This window comes from Peromyscus maniculatus, chromosome 1, assembly GCF_049852395.1.
Source record: "Peromyscus maniculatus bairdii isolate BWxNUB_F1_BW_parent chromosome 1, HU_Pman_BW_mat_3.1, whole genome shotgun sequence".
In the NCBI taxonomy this organism is placed as follows: domain Eukaryota; kingdom Metazoa; phylum Chordata; class Mammalia; order Rodentia; family Cricetidae; genus Peromyscus; species Peromyscus maniculatus.
In genome coordinates this window covers 22,525,444-22,551,570 of record NC_134852.1, presented here as the reverse complement: position 1 = coordinate 22,551,570, position 26,127 = coordinate 22,525,444, and the positions used below count along the sequence as shown (strand labels likewise).

At 36.3% G+C, this 26,127-nt stretch overlaps 1 pseudogene across 1 annotated transcript in view; it reads right to left on the bottom strand.

Annotated features, from left to right (window-relative positions):
* Window positions 1-223: 223 nt before the first annotated feature.
* The window catches only part of LOC102920934 (sulfotransferase 2A1-like), a 39,401-nt pseudogene continuing 13,497 nt past the window's right edge, over window positions 224-26,127 (bottom strand). Inside the window, exons 4-6 of the transcript XR_013051177.1 lie at window positions 16,609-16,703; window positions 4,233-4,410; window positions 224-359 (exon numbers count right to left, since the gene is read on the bottom strand). The product of XR_013051177.1 is annotated as a sulfotransferase 2A1-like (transcript). The remainder of the gene's footprint in view (window positions 360-4,232; window positions 4,411-16,608; window positions 16,704-26,127) is intronic.

Sequence of the window (26,127 nt, the reverse complement as noted above, 5' to 3'; positions counted from 1 at the left end):
GAACCAATGCATTCTTCTCATCCCTAAAGGTACTACGCACAGAAATGTACAAGCACACATACACACATGTGCGTGTGCATTCGCACACACACACACACAAATACATATAAAACAACCACCACTACTATACTACTATGGCCACTAATACTACATCTACTATTACTACTAATACATTTTAGAAAAAACTACACAATTCAAAATTCAATAAACACCAGTGTTCAAGTAAGATTATGAAGTTTTAAGGATTTATTTCCATGGAAACAGCCCTGGAGGGAAACCAGCCATTTTCTCCTGGAATACTTTATGAAAGGCTTCAGCTTGGGCGACTATAAAGTGATTCTTCCAGTCCCCAGTTGTGCCTAGAAAATGTGAAACAGACACATAGATCAGTAAATGTTGATTGTACATATGCTCTTACTCCTTTATTCACATGATTTTACCATCTGCTTAAGTAGGACTACACAGTCAATACAGGAGAACTAACAGTTATTCTGTGCAGAACAATTCTTATGCTTTGAAAATATGCAAACAGACTTGTACCTCTGTGTAAATAATGTCAACCATCTCCTATACCAACATATCCACTAAACAATCTAACAGCATTTTTTAATGTCCAGGTTATTTCTCCTTCTCACTAGACATCCTTCAATCATTCTCAGCAAGATACAGCTTGCTGAGAGCAATCCAGGATGTCGGTTTTCAGTTAGTATGGAGTTTGGTGATGGATAAAGATGATTTCATCCACAGTCTTTACCACCATATCTTGGTTCTCATAACCACATTCTAGGAAGTCTTTAGGTTTGGACTTAGAGACCTGAAGTAGTCCAATTTTTCACATTGTATTATGTGTTCCTTCACCATGATGTGCTGATGTGTTCCACATAGTCACTTTTACTTTTGTATCATTATTTGTGTGACTTTAACCATCTCTTCCTATCTTCTTTCCATATAGAATTCCACAGCCCCATCCTTCGTGTATTTTATTTTACAGCTGTGTCACTTTGATGAATTTCCTTTTTGTAAACATGGTTGAAATATGCATCTAATACATTTGAAAAGTAAAATATTTCTTAAATTCCCTAAGGCTTCATTAATCAAAGTGTATCAAACATACAAAATATATTCAGTATGAAATTATTAAAAAGATTATTGAATGAGTAAGGAAGATAGTGGCCTTGTTGACATTTTGCTGATGAGGAAAAATTATTCCTTGGGATCTTACCAGCATTATAGTGATGTATGCGGTTTTGAAACCAAAAAGCCTAACAATAGTAGTCATGTGTTTTCCTAACCAAAATACAATATTTGTGTCACATATGTTAACTTTAAATGCCCAGTGTTATACACTATAAGATATGGAATTATTGATATACCACATTCAAATAATATACCATTACTTGTGATGACTGTAAGAGTGTCATCTATTAATAATAGAATCTATCAATGCCCATTTCTACTTTTCAGCTTCATTATTGGAACTCATTTTTGGAACAAGTTGTGTTATTGTATCCCATAGCAATCTTGATTCTCATAAGCCAGACTAGATGCTGACCTTCCAGAATCTGAAAACTCAGTATGTCTGCCTAATGGAAAGAATCAATCTTGATGAGAGATCATGTTTCTGGAGTGGCACACATGAAGTATAACCCTAATACATAGTGGCTTGACACTTCTTGGAAAGGAACTTCCTCCTGGTTTTAGAGGCTGTAGGTCTCATAAAATGTTGTTGTCCATACGCTCTAGGCTTTTATGGTCTGTAGATAATGGGCTTCTCCATGGGTCTTTTTCTCTCTGTGTCTCAGATTAATATCTTTTTTGTACACCAGAGAAAATGATTACTGGCTGAAGTACACTGTCTGTAAATACCTACTGTGAATTAATGAGAGTGAAAACCTTAGAAGTTTGTAAGAAGACATTTTCTCCCATGTGTCTTGATTGTGACAACAATGTCTTTTTAAAAGTTATGTCAACTAAACAGGACATCTCTCTGATCTGTATTTTTTGCAGTATCTAAATATTGAATCAGAATGACCAAAATTGTTTGTGGAAAATTTTTCATTGGAGCTTTAAACTAAATTAATCCCATCTAGCCAGATAATTGAGTCTCCAAGGTAAATCGTAGCTCTTCATATTATCTCTCTAGAGGCAAGGAAATGTATCTATCTGGTGTCCTGAGAAAAGCAACTAAAGGACAACAAAAACAAGTTGAGAGAATTCCTGTGGTCAAAGCAAGTATAACATTTAACACAACTTTTCATGATTTACAATTTAAGGATTAGGAATGTAAAGGTAAGTAATGGAATAAATTTTGGAATTAATCTTTGATCTACTCATACCTTCCATATTAAAAAAAGGAATCAGTCCAATGTACGAATTAAGAAGATCAAAATTTTCTTTGCTCATCTTATTCTTTCCAAAATGTTTCCTAACATATGCATCTCAGCAACTTCTATAATGAAGTCATGAATCAGGGTGAAGTATGTGATGAAGTTTGTCTCCCCTTCATTGATCTGGTTTCCTGTGGTTTCATGGCTTATAGTGAGTGTTAGTACAACAAAAACAATTTTTCAGAATAAAAGTTATCTTCAAACCCAAAAAATGTGTGTCATATATAATCACTATGATAATTAAATCACATATGACTTATAGGGCCATATCCATTCTTCTGACATAACTGATAAATTTCCTCCTAAGGAATATAATGCATGAAAATATACTATGTTTTAGAAGAGACTAAACTAAAATCCTATTATAGATTCATTCTAGAAGAAGATAACTAGAAAAGAGGTAATTATAGTTTTCCTTATGTAATTGTGTCCCAAATTCTATTGCATCTGTCCATTGTGTCTCAGATAAAAAATATTGTCACTTTCAATAGCTCTTCTCTAGTAAGCAATCCACTTTATTTCTTTTGGCATTTCATTGGAGCCATTTATGTACACATACTCTTTTATCTCTACCCAATTTTGATTCATTACAGGAAATCCAAGAATGGGCAATTTCTTTTCTTACTTGAGGTTCTCAGTTGTAGTACAGAGAACTCTATGTCCACAGAACCTGGAGCACAGGAGTCTGAGGTTACTGGTCAATGGCAGTGGATCCTCACATAGGCCTCAGTCCTTAGTGTATAGATGACTATTTTCTTGAGATGAGAATTTTGTGTGCCCAAATCTGAGTCTAATTTCCTCCTGTGAGGACACCAGGAGTACTGAATTAAAGGCAATCCACTAATGACTTTAACTTACTTATCTCTATGTATATTCCTGATATCTTACAGTCTTGTGACCTGATCCTCACACTGTATGTTGGAGAGGGACTGAAGTTTAAGGCTGAAGCATGTAAAAATGGAAAAGGAAATTTAAACCCATAACTCTCCACTTCTGCATTTATACCCAGGTTTTTTAGTCATCCGCAAATACCTCACATTTAACTCTTTCCTTCTTCAACCTTGAGTCTCAACTCACCAATTATTCACTAATTCGGTGTGTGCAGTCTGGAAGTCACTCCTCAACTACACAGATATGAAACCACACCCACAATTTGCTCCTAGTGTAAAGTGGTGGCACAGACATAGAGAAGATGGATATTCCTATTCCAAGAGAGACAATTCAGAACAAAGCCAGTAACTATGATCATGAAGCAATCAGAATTTTGCTTGACAAATGCCATCATATGTTAATCCCAGAGGACAATTTTCTAAATCCTTGTAAGGTCTGCCCTTTGCCTGTGGATGATCAGCAGTTTTGATCTGTTGGACATCTTTTTCAGCAGTGAAGGGAAGTGTATTTTGTGCTTATCATGCAATATATATATATATATATATATATATATATATATATAATATATATATATATATGTGTGTGTGTGTGTGTGTGTGTGTGTGTGTGTATCTTTAGTTCTTTGCATTAAATATTTTCTTTTGAGTTTAGGGCTATGCTACTGGGAGCCTAACCAAGACTCACAAAAACATGTCTACTTTCTCATTTTCCATTGGGGATATTGGACACAACACTCTAAAATCCCAAGATCATACCCCCCCCAAAAAAAAAATAAATATTTTCAGTTTCTGAAGTCCATGCCATTACCATGGAGAGATCCCCCTGGAAGGTCTGTGAAAAACTATGAGTAATGGGCAGTGACTGCTGACATATTCCCAGTTTTTTTAGAGTCTCCTATGAACAACAAACACACCACAGATTCTGACATATTTTGGAACTAAAGAGTTTCTTCACCTTTCCTCATGAGGACCAAACTATTAGTAACCACATTTTCTGGGACAAGACTATAATTAGACATTTTGTTTTCTTTCATGGCTTGGAAGGAGCTGTACTTGAGGACCAAATCTAGCTCATCTGGCTCCAATTTCTTTCCTAGGAAGTCACAGATCTTCTCTATGGTTCCCCTTGTATTCTACAAGAAGAAACAAAACAATATGAGGTTAATAATTAGAGAGCTTAGAAAGAACAGATGCAGAGAAGGTAACTACAGATGGACGATGGAAAAAAATGAAGAAGAAAATGGCACCACAATATGAGAAAGAATTCAGTGGGGTTTAGCAAACAAACACACCTTGTATGGAGGACAATAGTCACACACAACATTTGTATATTTAGTGGGTTGAAATGTGACTGATCTCTGGCGACTAAAATAAAGAGGCTAGGATATCTTTTATGGGGGAGTTGATATTAGATGGGTCTCATATAACTTAGACTGTCCTCAAATTTATATTGTACTGAATGAGGACCTTAAACTACTGATCATTTTGTGTTCCTCTGTGTATTGCTATATTCATAGGTGTATGCCTACCCACCTACTAACTACAATGGGATATTTTGTCTAGAGACAGAGTGTGCAATGTCCTATAGAGGGGGGAGTCCTATGTGGTGTAATGTAAATTGCTATGGAGACCAGAGGACCTCACAGAGAAATAGGCATTTCCTCTTAAGTGCTAGCATTAAAGGTTTGCACCACCATACCCAACCTGCCCTGTAATGTTTAAAGATAATTACAGAAATAGTTCTAGAAGGCAGGCAAGGTGAATGAAGGCCATATACACAAATAATTGGATGGGGGTTCATGTTTATGCCAAATGATAACTTTTCCTATGGGTAACTGGGAATAAGACAGTTTTGAAATACTTTCATAAAAATGTTCTCATAATTTTTAGTAAGGGTTACAGCCAATATTTAATTTTGTTTTCAATTATGCTTTCATGCTATTATTTAGATGGGAATCAAATCCACAATCGGTTCACCTCCGACACCCGGACTGGCATTATAACTGTGTACTGCCACAGCTGTATCACTTCTAGGGTTGGACATAAGAATGCAAAACTTTGGAATAATGACAACTTTGCTTAGAATTCAACCCTACACATGGGCTCATAAAGGTTCTTTTAGCTCTAAACTTGTGTTACATATTTTATCACAGATTCAGTTAACTTTTAATTGAAATTAAACAACCATGCCAATAACTGAAAAGAATGTGTTGAATGGTTGGAATGGAGAATTATGGGAAACTGAATAAGCATACAGCAGAGGTGATTAATGAAGCTTCCTGGGGAAAATTGAATTTATAATGAAAAATTAAATTATTTTTCAAAAGGCAAGGAATCTGATGGATGGCTTTGCTTCTTACATGGAAACTTTATATCCCTGGAAAATAAAATTAAGAGAGCAAATTATTTTTGGAATGATTCAATTTTTCTGTTTTTGGTTATCCTTAATTGTTTTTCTGACTCCTGCCAGGGAAGTAGGTAGACTGACCACATTTTTTTCAACTTTTCCACTCCTCTTCCAGATGCAGTCCGAAGTCTGATCCAAACTTCTGCTGCAAAATATACATGTCATCCCACAACCCCATCTAGAGTGGATCCCAAAGAGCTTCTCCTCCTATCCTGCTCTTCCAACTCATAGCATTATCCTGATGCCCTACTTCAACCTGCCCTCCTTGGGAAAAAATAAGCTAACTATATATTTTTGGCTTAATCTCCATTCCTTTGCATCCCATCCACAAGTATTATCCACAGCTCTGCATCAAAACACCTTCATCAGCCACCTTCATCTCTAGTGAAACTCAGTGATACCCTTAAACATCTGTACCATAAATCATTGCTTTGTCCAACACCTCAACTCCATCAAGCATTTCCCAAGAACCCACAGGCAAGGTGGTCTTGAAAGCAGTAGGCTCAATGCAGAGCTTTACCTCTCCATTTTCCTTGAAGTCTAGTCTCCTAGTTTCATCCTCATCTCTGTGCAGAACATCTCCTATAGTCTCTCTTCAAAATTCCCCAATAGAATGTGTATAACATAGGTCTTATTCTCCAAAGTTCCCTCTACCTACACATTGCTTTCCCCTCACTTACAAATCAAGAAGTCATTCCATAAGAAACCACAGGTCACTCTGACCAGGAAAGCAAGTAGGCTATCTATAGATCCTCACCTCTACCTCTGTTATCTCAAGGCCAATTAATCAGTTTTATTCACAGCTTTATAGGAAAACTTTGCTGACACCTATCCTCTCTCAGTGCCCCCATTTCCAGGTGATTATCTATGCAGTTTTTGTGGAAAACTCTGCTTTCTTCCATCCTGGTGTCCTTCCTATTACCACTCATAGGCACCCCCTTTCTACATGCCATGGAATGTTCCTGTACACTGTATAAATAATGCCCAGATTGGTTTAATGAAAAAGCTGACTGACCAATAGCCAAGCAAGATACGATGAGGCAATAAAACCATATTATGGAGGAGGAAATGAAGGGCAGATTGGGAGTGAGCCACTGAAGAAGCAAGATGTTATAGGCAGATGAAACCACATGACGTGTGGCAATACAGTGATTAATAAATATAGATTAATTTAAATGTAAGATCTAGTTAGTAACAAGCTTGAGCTATTGGCTGAGCATTTTGTAAATAATAGAAGCCTCTGAGTTGTAATTTTAGAACTGGCACGTGGGAGAGAAATATCCATTTACATATGGCACCCACTGTGGGTCCCACAGTGTGAGAGGTCTTAAAAAGGCTTCTAGACACACAAAAACAGAGCCAAAACCAGCATTATCATCCATGGTTCACATGTGGGCCACTATACAGAGACACATTCCCTGCCTGTGACAAGTGAGCTTGAGCTGCAGCATGGCAAGTTATCACATTCTCACACAGGATGAGGTACAGAGAGGCAACTCCCAGCCACATGGTAGGTGGCAAATTAAGATTTTTTTGCTCATAAAGACAGAAAGGGTTAGAGATATACAGTAAGGACAAATTTAGACATAAAGTCCTCTAAGTGGGTCACACCATGTTTGAAAAATGCATGTAGGCTTGGGAGAGGAAGAGAAAGAATAGAAACAGTTATAGATTGAAAATGTTTTAAAATGAATTAAGTAAAATCCCTAAAAAAGAATAGGAATAACAAAAATTATGCTAAGCCATATACAGATAAAAATACACAGAGAGTCTACATTCTATATTATACTGTATGTTGTCTTTAGATTGTTTGTTAATGTGTGGATCATAACATCTGTGAGACATTTGACTGTGAAAGCTATTAAATTAAACAAATGTATATAATTTAAAATTATCTTGATTTCAAAATTTAAGTCAAAAGGTATGTTAATTGGGGGAGAGTATATGCTTTTGTTGCCACAGAAAATAAGAGCCTATGGATTCATCCTGAGTCAATGAAAATCAGGTTTGAACAAGAAATATCCACTAAATTCCTGACTACAGACATGAGAAAACAAACCTAAAGTAAATACAAGAAAAATGGTGTATGTTTTACCTGATCCAACGCAAAACAAAAAAAAAATTTTTGGCTAGTTTGTGTACAATGCAAAGTTTATATTTTTAATAAAGGTATATATATATATATATATATATATATATGTATATATATATATGTATATATATATATATGTATATGTGTGTGTATGTACATGAGATACACATACACTTTTAAAAGGTTACATATTTTCAGACCAAGGGGACAAAACACCAACAAAATGTTGAGGGTGATCCAACATCCAAAATAGTTTTAATATTGCTAGCTTTGGTGATCTAGCCTCACAAAATATTCAAGGCAAAACTTTGCAATGATCCCAGTTTTCTCCCTGTTCCGGAAAGTTTACCAGCACACCCCAAACAGCAGGAAGTGGTCTAGAAATCTAGACCTACAGTCCCAAAATATTGGATATAAATGTTTGTTTTCATTTAAGAAGGGTTGGTTACAAATTGAATTTGGTCATAATCTCTTTCTAAAGGAAGAAAGGGGATATGATATAGAAATGATGGAAAACAACAAGGTAGACAAACATTTATCCAAACTTACTAAAAGGCAGAGAGAGAATATCCAAGTTAACAAAATCAGAAATGAAAAGAGAGACATAACAAGTGACACCTAGGATATTCAGGAAATCGTTGGGTCATACTTCACAAATGTTTGCACTGCAAACTTAGAAAATCTAAAAGAAGTGAACAACCTTTGTGTTAGATATCACTTACTGAAGTTATATGAAGTTCAAAACAAATTATATAGATGCATAATCCTCAAGGAAATAGAAGCAGTCATTAAAAGTCTCCCAACCAATAGTAGCCAGGACTAGATTGTTTTAGTACATAATTCAACCAGACATTCAAAGAAGTGCTAATAAGTATACCCCTCAAACTATTGCACAAGATAGAAATAGATGGAATATTGCCAAATTATTTTATGAGACCACAGTTACCCTGATATCTGAACCACACAAAGAAAAAACAAAGTAGAATTACAGACCAATTTCCCTTGTGAACATAGATATAAAATACTCAATAAAGGACTCATAAACTGAATCCAAGAAAACAAAAAGATAATCCAAACTGGTTAGGTGGGCTTCATCCCAGAGATGCAAGGATGATTCAACATATGAAAATCTGTAATTATATCCATCATATAGACAAACTAAAAAAAAAGCACCACAGGATCATCCTATTAGATGCAAATAAATCTTTTGACAACCAGGAGCACCCCTTCATGATAAATATTTTGGAGAGATCAGAGATATGGGGATGTATAGATATCTATACATTCTAAAGGCAATATATTGCAACCAATAGCCATCATCAAATTAAATGGGGAGAAAGTCAAAACAATTCCACAAAAAGAGGAATGTGACAAGGTTTTCCACTCTTTCCACATCTATTTAACAAAGTATTTGAAGTGTCATGTAGCAGAATATGACAACTTAAGATTAATGGTAAACAAACTGGAAAGAAAGTCAAAAAAGTACTATCTGCAGGTGATACAACAGTATACATAATCTATACCAAAAATTGTACCAAGGAGATTGATAACTGATAAACATCTTGAGTGAAGTAGCTGGGTTCATAAATAACTGAAAAAAAAACAGTAGCCCTCCTATATTCAAATGACAAATGGGGTGAGAAAGAACTCAGGAAAACAACATCCTTCACAATAGCCAAAGTAAGATAAAATATCTTGGTGTAACTGTAAGAAAGCAAGTGAAAAACCGGTATGACAGGAACCTAATGATTCTGAAGGAAGAAATTGGAGATTTCAAAGCATGGAAATGTCTCCCATATTCATTGATCATCAGGTTTAACATAATAAAACGGGTCAGCTTATAAAAAGAAATCTAGAGATGGGCCCGGCAGCAATGACAAACAGAGGTAGGTAGGCCCATGGTGGCAGCCAGCAGAGACATACAGGCCCCATGGCAGCTGGCAGAGACACACAGGCTGGGTGGCGCCCCGCAGAGGTAGACTGGTCCAGCAGCTGCAGCCCACAGGGACATAAAGACCAGGCAGCAGCTGGCAAAACATACAGGCCCAACAGAAGCCGGCAGAGGTAGACAGGCCCAGCGACAGTGGCCTACAGGGACACACAGGCCCCACGGCCTCCAGCAGAGACACACAGGCCCAGCGGCAGCGCACAAAGGTAGACGGGCCCAGCAGCAGTGACAAGCAGAGGTAGGTAGGCCAGCAGCAGCACTTGGCAGAGACATACAGGCCCAGCGGTAGCCCACAAAGGCAGATAGGCCCGGAGGCAACTGACAGGGACATACAGGCCCAGTGGCAGCCCGCAGAGGTAGACAGGCCCGGCTATGGAGACAAGCAGACGCAGCTTGGAACAGGGACACCTCTAACCCCAACACCCGGGGAAGAAGCTATCTCCATGGGACAGAACCAGAACGAATCTGATCACTCCAACTGAGGACAACCCAGGTGCCAGCTGCTGATCCTGCAATACCCAACAACTTGGAGGTGTTGGTGAGACTACCCCACTTAGTTGAAATCCATCTGGGAGAGGATTCAGATGCCTACAGTTTGAAGTCTGAAGAAACAAGATCAGCTGAGGAGTTGACGAATAAACAAAATGTGACCTGGGAACACAGAAGTAGGCGCTGCCCAGCCACCAAAGCAGATCACCTGAATCAAAAGTATATACTTCACTGACTGAGATCAGCTGCCTCTGAAGAAACAGACCAATAGCACCAATTTAACCAGGAACTCCTACTTAACCAACATAAAAATTAGAACAAGAGAGACACTCTCAGACACAGACACCACCTGCACCGAGCAGAGGAAGAGATGAGTAGACACCAGTGCAAAAATACAGGCAACACCATAAAGACCTATATGGCAACATCAGAATGTAGTGATTCTACACCTGCAAGGCCAGAACATACCAAAACAGAAGAAATCAAACCTTAAAATGACTTTAAGAAGATGATAGAGGCACTTAAAGAAGAAATAAAACATTCCCTTAAAGAGGAAATAAAAACTGTCCTTAAAGAGGAAATGAAAAACTCCCATAAAGAGGAAATAAAAACTTCCCTTAAAGAGGAAATGAAGAACTCCATTAAAGATCCTCAAAAAAAAGTTCCCTCGCCACATAATAATCAAAACACTAAACACACAGAACAAAGAAAATATTAAGAGCCACAAAAGAAAATGACCAAGTAACATATAAAGGCAAACCCATCAGAATAACACCAGACTACTCAATAGAGACTATGAAAGCTAGAAGATAACGGACAAATCTTATGCAGACACTAAGAGACCATGGATGCCAACCCAGACTATTATACCCAGCAAAACTCTCAATCACCATAGGTGGAGTAAACAAAATATTCCAGGATAAAACCAGACTTAATCAATACCTGTCTACAAACCCAGCCCTACAGAAAGCACTAGAAGGGAAAATCTAACCCAAAGAAGCTAAACACATCCATAAAAAATCAATCAAAGAAGGACAACACAGCACAACCACAAAAAATAACAGGAATTAAGTATCACTGGTCATTAATATCCATCAATATCAATGGTCTCAACTCACCTATAAAAAGACACAGGCTAACAGAATAGATAAGAAAACAGGACCCATCCATCTGCTGCATACAAGAAACACACCTTAACTTCAAAGACAGACACTACCTCTGAGAAAAGTCTTTCCAAGCAAATGGACCTAAGAAACAAGCTGGTGTAGCTATACTAATATTTAATAAAATAGACTTCAAACTAAAATCAACCAAAAGAGATCAGGATGGACATTACATATTTATCACCGGAAAAATCCACCAAGATGAAGTCTCGATTCTAAACATTTATGCTCTAAATAAAAAAGCACCCACATTCATAAAAGAAACACTACTAAAGTTTAAAATGCACATCAAACCCCACACACTAGTAGTGGAAGATTTTAACACACCACTCTTACCAAAAGACAGATCTACCAGACTGAAACTTAACAAAGAAATAAAGGACCTAACAGATATTATGACTCAAATGGACTTAATAGATATCTACAGAATATTCCATCCTAACACAAAAGAATATACCTTCTTCTCAGCACCCCATGGAACCTTCTCAAAAATTGACCACATGATTGGATACAAAACAAATTTCAACAGATACAAAAAAATCAGAATAACCTCCTGTATCTTATCAGACCACCATGCCTTACAGTTAGACCTCAACAAAACAAAAATTATAGAAAACCCACAAACTCATGGAAACAGAATAAGGCCCACCTGAAACATCAATGGGTCAAGGAAGAAATAAAGACAGAAATTAAAGAGTTCCTAGAATTCAATGAAAATGAAAGTACAACATACCCAAACTTATGGGACACTATGAAAGCAGTGCTAAGAGGAAAATTCATAGCTCTAAATGCACACAAAAAGAAGATGGAGCAATCCCATATCAATGAGTTAAAAGCACAACTGAAAGCTCTAGAACAAAATGAAACAAACTCACCCAGGAGAAATAGATGCCAGGAAATAATCAAATTGAGGGCTGAAATCAACGAAATAGAAAACAAGAGAACAATACAAAACAATCAATGAAACAAAGAGTTGGTTCTTTGAAAAAATCAACAAGATAGAAAAACCCCTAGCCAAATTAACCAAAAGGCAAAGAGAGAGCACACAAATTCACAAAATCAGAAATGAAAAGGCAGACATAACAACAGACAATGAGGAAATCCAGAGAATCATCAAATCATACTTCAAAAACCTGTACTCGACAAAAATGGAAAACCAGTAAGAAATGGACAATTTTGTGGATAAATACCACATACCAAAATTAAATCAAGACCAGATAAACAATTTAAATAGACCAATCACCCCTAAAGAAATAGAAACAGTCATCAAAAGTCTCCCAACTAGAAAAACCCAGGACCAGATGGTCTCAGTGCAGAATTCTACCAGACTTTCAAAGAAGAACTAATACCAATACTCTTCAAAGTGTTCCACACAATAGAAACAGAAGGAACACTACCAAACTCTTTTATGAGGCTACAATTACCCTCATACCCAAACCACACAAAGATGCAACAAAGAAAGAGAACTACAGACCAATCTCCCTCATGAACATTGATGCAAAAATACTCAACAGAGTATTGGCAAACTGAATCCAAGAATACATCAAAACAATCATCCATCATGACCAAGTAGGATTCATCCCACGGATGCAAGGATGGTTCAACATATGGAAATCAGTCAATGTAATACACCATATAAACAAACTGAAAGAAAAAACACATGATCATCTCCTTAGATGCTAAAAAAGCCTTTTAATAAAAATCCAACACCCCTTCATGATAAAGGTCTAAGAAAGATCAGGAATACAAGGAACATTTCTAAACATAATAAAATCAATTTGTAGCAAGCCAACAGCAAACATCAAATTAAATGGAGAGAAACTCAAAGCGATACCACTAAATTCAGGAACAAGACAAGGCTGTCCACTCTCCCCATATTTATTCAATACAGTACTAGAAATTCCAGCTAGAGCAATAAGACAACAAAAGGAGATCAAAGAGATACAAATTGGCAAGGAAGAAGTCAAACTTTCACTCTTTGCAGATGATATGAGAGTATACATGAGTGACCCCAAAAACTCTACCAGGGAACTCCTACAGCTGATAAACTCCTTCAGTAAAGTGGCAGGATACAAGATCAACTCAAAAAAATCAGTAGCCCTCCTATACAGAAATGATAAAAGGGCTGAGAAAGAAGTCAGAGAAACATCACCCTTTACAATTGCCACAAATAATATAAAATACCTTGTGATCACACTAGCTAAACAAGTGAAGGAACTTTTTGATAAGAACTTTAAATGATATACTGCTTTTCTCATAGATTGATATCAAGTACTATTGTCATCACATAGGCTTCACCACAAAGCAACTGATGGAAAAATATGCAGAGACTACAGCAAAACATTAGGTGGAGTTAACAAATACACTTCAGAACAGGGCAAGGCTGGAGTTTAGGGGCCAGTGATATCAAAGTCACCAAAAGAAAAGGCAAAGAATTAACTAACCTGAGCTCTAAGATTCTAAGAGCCAGAGAGGAGGGAGGACATAAAGAAACAAGGCCCTCCACATCAGCATGAGAAAAACACCTATGAAGCCACATTCTGAAGCATGCCGCATTATCCTCCATGTCTGCACCAGCTTTCTACTTGTAAATTATAGTTTCTAGTTTCATGATATTTTTTTTGGCTTCCCATGTGATCAAACATTGAGATCTCTGATTTTTGTGCCATTTCTTGTGATACTTTTGTTCTGTTGATTTGTCTTGTCCAACTCTAAGATGATAGTATTGTTTCATCATATTGTACTTTATTTTGTTAAATTTACTAAAAATGAATGAATGAATGAGTGAATGAATGAATGAAAATCTAGGCACTGGGTTAAGGTTAACACCTGAACTGTCATTTATACCTGCTGGGAGAGGGAAAATCAAGTTTCTGCAGTGCAGTGACCCTGTATCTATCAACCACTCCAGGCCAGTCTTCATGTTCAGGAGTAATTAACCAACATATGAGAGACTCCATAGTTTTGGGTATTTTTGTGTGTGTGTTGGGGGGGTGCTCACAGTTAGTTACACTTTGGTGTTTTTCTTTTGTTCCATTTTTTATTAGTATTAGAAATTTTCTATTCATTTTACATACTGACCAGAGATCCTCTTCCCCACCTTCCTCTGTCCATATCCTTCTCCTCAACCCATACCTCCATTCCCATCTCCTCCAACACAAGACCTACGATGAGGAGTCAGCAGAGGCTAATACACTCAGTTGAGCCAGGTCCAAGCCCCTGCTCTCCTGGGGATATCACTCTGTATAAATAAACACTGATTGGCCAGTGGCCAAGCAGGAAGGATAGGCAGGACTAACAGAGAGGAGAAAAGAGGAAACAGGAAGGCAGAGGAGAGACTGTAGCCACAGCCAAGACAAAGAAGATAAGCCATGAGCCAAGTGGCAAAGTAAAGATTAATAGAAATGGATTAAATATAAGTGTAAGAGCTAGACAATGATAGGCCTGAGCTAATGGCCAAGCAGTTTAAATAATGTAAGAGTCTGTTTTTTTTTTTTTTATTTTATAAGTGGGCTCTGGGACTGGCAGGTCTTGGTGGCGGGAGATGGAGAGATATTCTCCAACAACACTACTCCTGCACCAAGGTTGTGTAATTTGTCCCACGCTAGGATGTGTGGACTCTCAAAAGCCTACTATACACCAAGGATGGTTCCTGATCCCACTTTCAGGGGGCCCATTAAGAAGAATAAACTAATCAACTGTGTTGCCTATGCAGAGGGCCTAGTCCAGTCTCATGGTGTTTCTTTTTTGCTATTGTTTTCATTTGGGGAAATTTTTTATAACAAGGAATTTGAAGTTGGGTGTGTAAGGATGGGGAAATGATTTGGAAAGAATTGTGTGAGGGAAAGAATCTGATCAAAATATATTTAAATTGCCATGTGTGGTGGTGCTTGACTTTAATCCCAGCACTCAGGAGACAGAGGCAGGCAGATTTCTGTGTTCAAGGCAAGGCTGGGCTACAAACTGAGTTCCAGGACAGGCTCCAAAATAATATATAATTAATTATTGTTTTAAAATATAATAAGAGAACATAAAAGCAACAAAAAAGTTACAACTATCAGCAGCCTTTGTTATCACCAGAGTCTACTTCAATAAGGTTAGCATTGGCTGTAAGACTGCTTCTCCTTAACTAATTTTTTGAAGAATTCTAATGGTGGACAAGTATTTTTTCTGACAGACTATTTGCTCAGGACAATTCGTATTGCTCAGTAAAAGTAGAATTGATATCTTTATCATTGATTATAAATGTGTAAATGATGGTTGTGTTTCACATGTAACTTTCAAGCTACTTAAATTTTTGAGTTGCTGATCAAATGATAATACCTTTTTGCTTATATGCTTGGTTTCATTATTATGTGCCCATCATTAGAGGGATGATTTTTTTTAATTACATGAAAATAAATTAGACAAATGAACTTCAAAATTTTTTTCATTAGTAGTCTTTTGAAACAAGGTCTCTTATACCCAAGGTTAGCCTCAAACACACCAGACAACCAAGGATGGCCTCAGGTTCTGAGTCAGTCTCTAACACTCTGTGCAAGGTTGACAATCGTGTGATATCCTGCCAAGATATGTTTTTTTTTTTAATTTTTAAAGTAAGAGATATTTGTGAAACGCACATATTACTTAAACATATTTATGATGTTCAGTGGGACATTTTGTTGAAATGAAGTCTGCAAAATAACATAAGTTTATGGATTATCAGAGTATTTAGATATATTTCATTACTTATTGTTGAAATATATTAGATATTCTCTTCTAAGAGTATTGAAATTTCCAGTGTCTTCTAGCTCATCATGCAGAAACCCTCAGTACTTCAGAGCACAGGACACCTTCCTCCTGAAAGATTGAATGCCTTTGTCCCTCTTCTTTTCATCAAAGGGAGATGGCATACATTTCAGCACACCAGTGGTATGACACTGTTTACCCCTTCCCCACTACCACTGGGTTATCAGCTGTATCAAAATTGTTGCATAGACAGATTTGAAACACCACTAGATCAAGTTTGAGCTCCCCCAATCTACTTCAGGGTCAAGTAGGGTGGACTAGGAGGCTGGAGAGTAAATGACAGACCACATTAATAAAGGAAATAGGGTATGAGCTCGCATTTAGTGACTCTTTATGATCCTACCAGTGATAGAATAGGTGGAATAGGGATACTAAACAATGTGGGATGCTGTATGGGGTGAATTGCTTAAGGAATTTTGTGATTGCTGTAAGAATGACAGTTACCTTTTTCATGTCTTCATAACTCAGTAACAGAAAGTTGTCATTTTCTCTCATAGACAGCCAGTTACGGGTGTGCTCAAACCATGATCCATATGGCACTGTATGAAAGGGGAAGGAAATTATTGATTACAAAGAATAAAATTGAGGTCTACCTGTTATTATTCACTTTCCACAAATGGCAGACAACTTTACTAAGAAAAACCAAATCAGTATTTAAAGCATTTAATGTGATATTTTATGTAGCCATGTCAGAGGAGCTGTAGGTGGCAACTGAAGATCAGGAGGTTGCTCCACCAGGAAGGAAAGTTCTAATGGGTGAATCTCAGATAGGTGAGGCCCCAAAGGCTTTGGCTCTAGAATGACTTTTGCTAATGTTGCACCTTAACATTTATGCCACTGCTATTTTGCTATGATATCTAGCATTCTGTGAATGCATGCAGGAAGATCCCCACTTCCCTTAATTTATTATGACTATCTCCAGGAAATATCCCATTCTACTGGGTATTTTAATTTGTGGATTATTATAAAAATGATTTCCTCCTAAGCTATTCTGTTTAGAGCAATGATTTTATACAACATAATAGTGTTGGTTTAAACAGCATTTTGGTGATTTGGGTTCTTTAATAAATATAGTAATTGATTATGATAGTTTAGTTGAGTAGGGAAACTAATAGAGCCACATGCAAGATAGGTGTTTCCCATACCCATGATAAAGCATGGGCTGCAGAAGACTGAAAATAAGAACAAGGAAATTTCACATACCTAGTTTCTTTTGAGGATCCATATAGATTGTGGTTTAGATTAATGATTAAGAAAAACAATTGTGTTGTAGAATATTTTTAAAAGTATGTTACTTTTTTATGTTGCATTTGTTTAACTTTGGGAAGTTTTGTTATAGTACCTGTCTAAACACCTGATAGTCTAATAAAGATCTGAAGCCAATAGGGAGGCATGAGAAAGGACAGAAGTCCCTGGCAGGCAGAGGACATATAGAAGAATTTGGGGAGTAAAATAGATCAATGAATGAGAGAGAAATACAAAGACATCAGAGTCAGCCAACCAGATACACAGCCAGTGCCAGAAGAAGTAAGAAGAAGAGTAAGATTTATAGATATAAGAGAATGGGAAAATCCCAGAGGCAAAAGGGAGATGAGATTATTTAAGTTAAGGAAAGCAGGCAAGAAACAAGTCAAACTAAGCCCAGGTATTTACAAGTAAGAATAAGCCACTTTGTGTGATACATTTGGGAGCTGGATGGTAGACCACCCAAAAGAGTAAAAAATGTACAATAACACAATTGTGTCCCAAAAGTTAAGATAGCTCAAGTTCTTTTAATCTTAATTTTGAGATATGTGACTTGGGCTTCAGTGTGCTTCATAGCTAAAACTAAGCTTTCAATGTGGCTTACAGGTAGGATAAGATATTTTTGTTAATAACTTTGAGATGAAAAACCTGGGGAAACCATCTAAAGTTATAAAGGCACATAGTTGAGTGAGGGACTCATTGAGGTCAAGAAACAAGAACAAAGAAGCCTAGTTACTATTTGTGGATGGATATTTCTTGTTAGGATGGTTTGGCAATCCAAGGTAATGATTAATTCCTTAATCCTTAAATCCTGATAATTAATTCAAAGACAGTGATTAATTAATGCCCATTTATGCCCTCTGCTTCCTGATACAAAAAAAGCTATTGATGAATAAAAACACAATCTGAGTATTTAAAAGACACAAGTCTGTTTGTTTTTCATATGTATTAATTTAGGTTTGTGATTCTTTTAAGATTGTTTATAAGGTTACCATTTCAGATAAGTAATAAAATCATCGATCCTTCCTTTGTAACCATAAAATTTAGCCTGCAGTAAAAGAATGGCTGTTAAATATATCTTACTTGCTTATATTCTGTTAATCTATACCAAGTTACTTGAATATGAATGTATGTGGGTTCTTGGATAATTTGTTTTATATCCATAATGTGTAGGATGTTTAATCCTTTGAAGGAAATTGGAAATCATGTTTTCTAAGTGTTTTCATTGTAATAATGTACTTGAAAAATAGAATGTATCCACATTGTAAGTTTTATATTGCCTGAGAGATTTTGTTCAGATATATAAGTCTTAAGAGAAATATAGAGAAAATGATGGAGAAATATAAATGTTTGTGCATGTTTCCTTCTTTTTGTTGGCCCCAGAAAGTTAAATTTTGTCATCTCTCTGGCCCCCAAAAATAAAGTTTTACACCCTCAGGTAGAAAATTCAAGTTAAGTGATTAGTTTATTGACTCCATGCCTTCACCTTCAATCCTTGAGCTGAAGGCTGGTCATCATTTCAATGATATAATTTACAACACAAACACAGTAAGCAGATAAAATCCAGTTCATCGGTGAAGTCATCACCTCACAGATTTACTACTGATGCCATGAGGAGACATCCTATTGGCAAGTAGCAGTGACAATGGCATGAGTTGGTAAAATGTGATCACAACAGTACAGGAAGCCAAAGGATTCTGAGCATTTCCAGCTTGGGACTTTTTATTACCATCATGTCTGCAGAACTCTATTAACCCCTTCTGAGGGATATCTTTTACCACACACTTTCACCTCTATGTTTCCACAACTTGTGGATAGTGACTCTTAAGACCAAAGACACCAAAACATAGACAGGTAGAGTGCTCAAGAACATAGCCTTCCACATTCAGCCAAATGCTTCATTTACATTCCTAGTATTACTTTGATGTGTTTTCAATAGTCAGAGTGTCCTAAATGTTCCTGGTAAGTTTTGCTGTCTCTTCATGCCTCACCCTCCATTGCAGGCTTGTATTGTTCCCCATTATCTCAAGAACCAACTGAATCAAGTCAGGAGAGATGGTAAGACATAAGCCAGTGCCAGAGAAGTAGGATACATGAATTCAGAGAATCTAAGATTTGATTGAAACCTGGTGGTGATTAATGATCTACAGAGAATGTGTAGAGATAAAGTCAATTGGATAATATATGAGAGAATTAAGTCACTTAAGATGATTGAAAGCTTGGCTCATATGATAGCTCAATGGAAATCAATTGCCTTGTATGTCACAATACCTGGGATTGGATCCTCAAAAGCCATTTAAACATGGTGATGCAGCTTGTTTTTTAAACCTAGTATACCTTCTATGACATGAGAGGTGGCGACAGGAGATTGCCTACAAACTTAGGACCTGCCAATTTGCCACACACAGGGATGTATAAGAAGAAGGAGATTGTCTCAAACAAGGTAGAAATCAAGGTTCAACACCTGATATTATCATCTGTCTTTAGCATAAGAACACCTACACTCTCACATTTGCATACACATCATCATAAACACAAGTACATACATGCATAAAAGGAAAAGCTAGAAGCCAAGTGGAATGTTGTGTCACACATATGTAATACGAAAAGTAAGAAGGGAGAGCCCAAAGACCAGGGATTCAATGTGATTTTCAATTACATAATGAATTTCTTGTCAGATTCGGATATAACTGATTCTGTCTCAAAACCAAAAAAAAAAAAAAAAGCATGCTAGTGAGTGCACTGAAAATAAGCCAGTGATAAATACTGATAATAATTAATAGCAGTTCTGCTTTGGAAGTTGTTTTAAAAGGTATTTGTTTGGGGACATGAATTACACAGTGTATGCCAGCAAGGCTGTAGTTGGAATATTTCCTGTGTCCTGACCTGCTGGTGGTGGGGACACATCTCTCCCACTTTCATCTCCCAAGTAAACACACAGAAGCTTATATTATTTATAACTGCATGGTCATAGCTTAAACTTTTTGCTAGTTATTTTTTATAACTTATACATAACTATTAATTTGTGTGTCTCCACAGGTTCTTTGGGTTTAAGTGCATCCCATTACATGTTGCTCCTTGAGTGGCCCACTGGCATCTCTTCTCTCCCTTCTTCCTGTCTATGTCTTTTAATTTTCCAGCCTGCCTCTAAGCTGCCTTGTTATAGGTCAAAAAGCTTTATTTATCAACCAATCAAAGCAACACATATTCACAGCATACAGAATGACATTTCCCCTATTCTGTCTAAACAAAAGGAAGGTTTTAACTTTAACATATTAAAATTATGAATAGCAAATGAGTTATCAAGCAATAATTACAGTTATGATATCTAGTCTATTTGTATTTGGTAAAATTCAAGAAAATATTCAATCTGTCCTATATTTGTGAGTCTAAGGGTTCATATGTAATTTTATCTTATCCAAGGAAAATTAGAGTTAGAATTATCTAGTCTTCAACTACATCAAGGACCCCAGAAGGATTTATTACTTAAATAAACAAGAAATACATTGTATGCAACTTCCAAAAATCTAGAATGACAGAGAGAGCTGGCTACCTGGACAGATGTCTAATTTCTTGAGTTCCTTATATATTCTAGATATCAGTCCTCTGTCACATGTGGGGTTGGTGAAGATCTTTTCCCATTCTGTAGGCTCTCGCTTTGCCTTGTTGACCATATCGTTTCCTCTACAAAAGCTTCTCAGTTTCAAGAGGTCCCATTGATTGATTGTTTCTCTCAGTGTCTGCGCTACTGGTGTTATATTTAGGAAGTGATCTCCTATGCCAATGCATTCGAGACTATTTCCTAACTTCTCTTCTAGCAGGTTCAGAGTAGCTGGATTTATATTGAGGTCTTTGATCCACTTGGACTTAAGTTTTGTGCACGGTGACAGATATGGATCTACTGGCAGCCTTCTACACGTTGATATCCAGTTCTGCCAGCACCATTTGTTGAAGATGCTTTCTTTTTTCCATTGTACCCTTTTGGCTTCTTTGTCTAAAATTCTATGTCCAGAGGTGTGTGGGTTAATGTCAGGGTCTTCACTTCGATTCCATTGGTCCACATGTTGGTTTTTATGCCAATACCAAGCTGTTTTTATTACTGTAGCTCTATCGTAGAGCTTGAAGTCAGGGATTGTGATGCCTCCAGAAGTTGTTTTATTGTACAGGTTTCTTTTAGCTATCCTGGTTTTTTTTTGTTTTTCCATATGAAGTTGAGTATTATTCTCTCCATGTCCGTGAAGAATTGTGTTGGTATTTTGATGGGGATTGCATTGAATCTGTAAATTGCTTTTGGTAAGATTGCCATTTTTACTATGTTAACCCTGCCTATCCATGAGCATGGGAGATCTTTCCATTTTCTGACATCTTCTTCAATTTCTTTTTTCAGGGACTTAAAGTTCTTGTCATATAGGTCCTTCACTTGCTTGGTTAGTGTTATCCCAAGGTATTTTATGTCATTTTTGGCTATTGTAAAGGGTGATGTATCTCTAATTGCCATCTCAGCTTCTTTGTCCATTGTATATAGGAGGGCTACTGGTTTTTTTTTTTTTTTTGAGTTAATCTTGTATCCTGCTATGTTGCTGAAGGTGTTTATAAGCTTTATCAATTCCTGGGTGGAATCTTTGGGGTCACTCAAGTATACTATCATGTCATCTCCAAATAGGGAAAGCTTGACTTCTTCCTTTCCAATTTGTATCCCCTTAATCTCCTTATGTTGTCTTATTGCTCTGGCTAGAACTTCAAGTACTATATTGAATAAGTATGGGGAGAGTGGACAGCCTTGCCTTGTTCCTGATTTTAGTGGAATTGCTTTGAGTTTCTCTCCATTTAATTTGATGTTGGCTGTTGGTTTGCTATATATTGCCTTTATTATGTTTAGGTATGTTCCCTTTATTCTTCATCGCTCCAAGACTTTTATCATGAAGGTGTGTTGGATTTTGTCAAATGACTTTTCTGCATCTAGTGAGATGATCATGTGGTTTTTTGTTTGAGTTTGTTTACATGGTGTATTACATTGATGGACTTTCGTATGTTGAACCACCCTTGCATCCCTGGGATGAAGCCTACTTGATCATGGTGGATAATTGCTCTGATGTGTTCTTGGAGTCTGTTTGCCAGCATTTTTTTGAGTATTTTTGCATCAATGTTCATGAGGGAGATCAGTCTGTAGTTCTCTTTCTTTTTTGCATCCTTGTTTGGTTTAGGAATAAGGGTAATTGTAGCCTCAAAGAAGGAGTTTGGTAAAGTTCCTTCTGTTTTTATTATGTGGAACAATTTAGAGAGTATTGGTATTAACTCTTCTTTGAAGATCTGGTAGAATTCTGCACTGAAACCATCTGGACCTGGGCTTTTTTTGGTTGGGAGACTTTTAATGACTGTTTCTATTTCCTTAGGGGTTATTGGACTATTTAAATAGTTTATCTGGTCTTGATTTAACTTAGGTAAGTGGTACCTATCCAGAAAAATGTCCATTTCTTTTATGTTTTCCAGTATTGTGGAGTAGATGTTTTTGAAATATGACCTTATAATTCTCTGGATTTCCTCAAAGTCTGTTGTTATGTCCCCCTTTTCATTTCTGATTTTGTTGATTTGAATTCTCTCTCTCTGTCTTTTTGTTAGTTTGGATAAGGGCTTGTCTATCTTGTTGATTTTCTCAAAGAACCAACTCTTTGTTTCATTAATTTTTTGTATTATTCTCTTAGTTTCTCATTTTTTAATTTCACCTCTCATTTTGATAATTTCCTGGCGTCTATTCTTCCTGGGAGACTTTGCTTCTTCTTGTTCTAGAGCTTTCAGGTGTGCTGTTAAGTCACTAGTGTGGGATTTCTCCAACTTCTTTATGTGGGCATTTAGTGCTATGAATTTCCCTCTTAACACTGCTTTCATAGTGTCCCATAAGTTTGGGTATGTGCAGTGTATAGATTTTGCAGCAAGAAAGCAAACTTCATAATTAGTTGCTTCAATGCCCATTATCTTCTCTGAAGTAGATTGGTGCTGCCAGGAGTAGACATGTCTCAATGTCCAGAAATTCAAACTTCTTCAAACATTTTAAATGCCATATTCTGTTAGTTTTTGAACTGTTTGAAGATTATTTACATAATTGAAATATATCTATCTATATCTAGACATCTTAACTAAAATGACTACAAGTTTGATTATCATAGATGATTAACTATGAATATATATTTCTTAATGATACATTACAACTTTAAATGAGTTGCACAAAGAAAATACTTCCCAAAAGAGTATAAATATACATACAGCATAACAAAATTAACTTTAAATTTATATTAATAAACTAAAATCCATAGCAATGTAAAACATTTTTAAACAATAATCTAGCCTTTCATCCTATCCTAACTATAACATTCTCTTTTCCTCTTTAGAAAGAAATTGCATTTATAATCAACCTGATTTAAATAAAATTAAACATTTATAAACAATATTTTGGGAAATTCGGAGTATCTTCTTATACTGCCCATGCTGGTTGAGTGTGCTGATAATCTTAGAGGAATCCTAAGAAAATGCGAGATAATGTTCAAGTCCTGGGAAGCCTGGTTATAACCTTTCTTGATAGGTACCATCTGTTAAAGTTCAGGATGTCTGGCTTGATCAAATCTGAACCATCTTAACATGGAACAAATCCAGTGTCTCTTACTTTCTGTGGAAACAAAAGCAGAGCCTCTTTTCAAAGCAACGTATCCTCATATCCAAATTTTGAAGTCAAAATACCTTTAAAATACATATATTGGGTATTCACCTTGTTTTTTTCAAATATCTTAAGTTATATTTTCTTTTTCAGAGCTGCTTCTTATTTGGGGCTACTTTTTTTTTAATTGAGGCATAATTCATAAAAGGGTATATTGTTTTGATGAGATTTTTTACAACTGTGGCTGGATGTCTTTCTTTAGTCTTCCAAGAAGGGCCATTTTACTTTTTTAGAGTTACTTTTTAAAGTCATGAGGTCAACAACTTGGACTACTATGCATGTAAGTGTTAATGCAAATTAAAACCCAAGTTGACCTCCAGCAGCAGTTCATTCTATGTTGACAGTGAGAGAACACTTTGCCTGTTAGGATACTATTATTTGTGGACTGAAATGCTGAAGAAACCCCTCCCCCTATTTTGTTTTTTGCAAAAATCAAGGTATATTCTAGGGTTTCCTGGTTGACCTCAACAGATAAACTGAGATGATAGTCTTAGTTCAGAAATGATCTGAATGTAGATTTACAGTCTACATGTACAGCTGGCTAAGTGAGATCGCTTTCACAGTTCTGCATGTATCCCATCAGCTCCCCATTAGTCACTGAACTCTTAAAACTGGTATTGTAACATTATCACAATGTTTTGCGCCAATTTTATAAACTTTACAGTGCAATATGTGTTCCTTTTCTGAGGCAAACCGAAGGTATATTTCTCAAGGTTCTGCTGCTAACAGCAGCGTTGATGGAGAATTTTTTATACATTTGTAATAGATAGAAATAAACCAGAAAAAAAGAAGAAAAAAAGTGGTGGAGGAAAAGGTGAACACTGCAAGAATACTCAAAAGGGCTGAGAGTTGCAAATGCCAAGAATGGCTTTGCATAGTAAATGGAATAGAACAGCTCTGAACTATAGCTTACTTTTCCTGGTTTGGTCTGACAGAATGATTGAATGCTTTTGTACAAAAATCAGAGCCTTAAAAACAAGGATTTGGTGAGATTGTAAAATGGTGTGCCACTTTGGCAAAACAGTTTGGTGGTTGGTCAAAATGCAAAACATTGGTACTCTGTTACTTAACAATTCTACCCTTAGGAATATATCCTCAAACTACTGAAAATGTGCACCTATGAAACATGTACATGAAAGTTTACAGCAGTGTGTTGCTAATAGTAAAAAAGTTAAAACATCTCAATAGCTATCAAATACTGGAGAGAAATAAAATGTGGCTTATTCATACAATAGAATATTATTAAGACATAAAAATGAATGAGAAACTGACAGATTAAATGACTTTGATGAACCTTCATAATTTCATTTGTAGATCTTTCCATTTCTAATTTATAAATACATTTGGGGTTATAAATTATAAATGTACTGCCTCCTGTCAACATTGTATACTTCTATTTGATGATTTCTGTGTCAAACATTATATGGAAATGTTTCCAAGTATTTTCTGTATTAACTGTGAATGAATAGATCAAAATAAATTGCCTGTGATGGATAGAAAAAAAAAGCAAACTAAAAAAAAATACATATATTGGTTTATATTAGAACCCCATATAATCAAATGTCTTTCTGCAGTTAAAAATCCCAATGACAATACAATACAGTAAAGATTCTGTGTATGATTTCCATGTTTATGTGGCTCAATTTTTATATTACTTTTACTATCTCTTTAAAGGCTTTAATTTTTAAAGCTTTTTATATAAATCTCTGTATTCCTTTTCATTTCTCTTCCAATCCTATGTTTATTTTTACACACACTGTAATCTCTCTAGGCTTTATCCCATTTGAATCTGTCTCATTGTGAATTTATTGCTTTAAACTGCAGTGGATAGTACTGAATTGTCAGTCTTGGGTGCTGACACTGCTCACCTCAGCTTTTCAACATGGTGGAGATAATTCACCACTGTCTCTGGGAGCCATGCTGTCCACTGACTCCTTGAGGCAGTAGGTCTGTGCTTCCATCCAGAAGTGTGTAGCCCAAAGCCTATTCCTATTTTCTTTTGTGTGTAC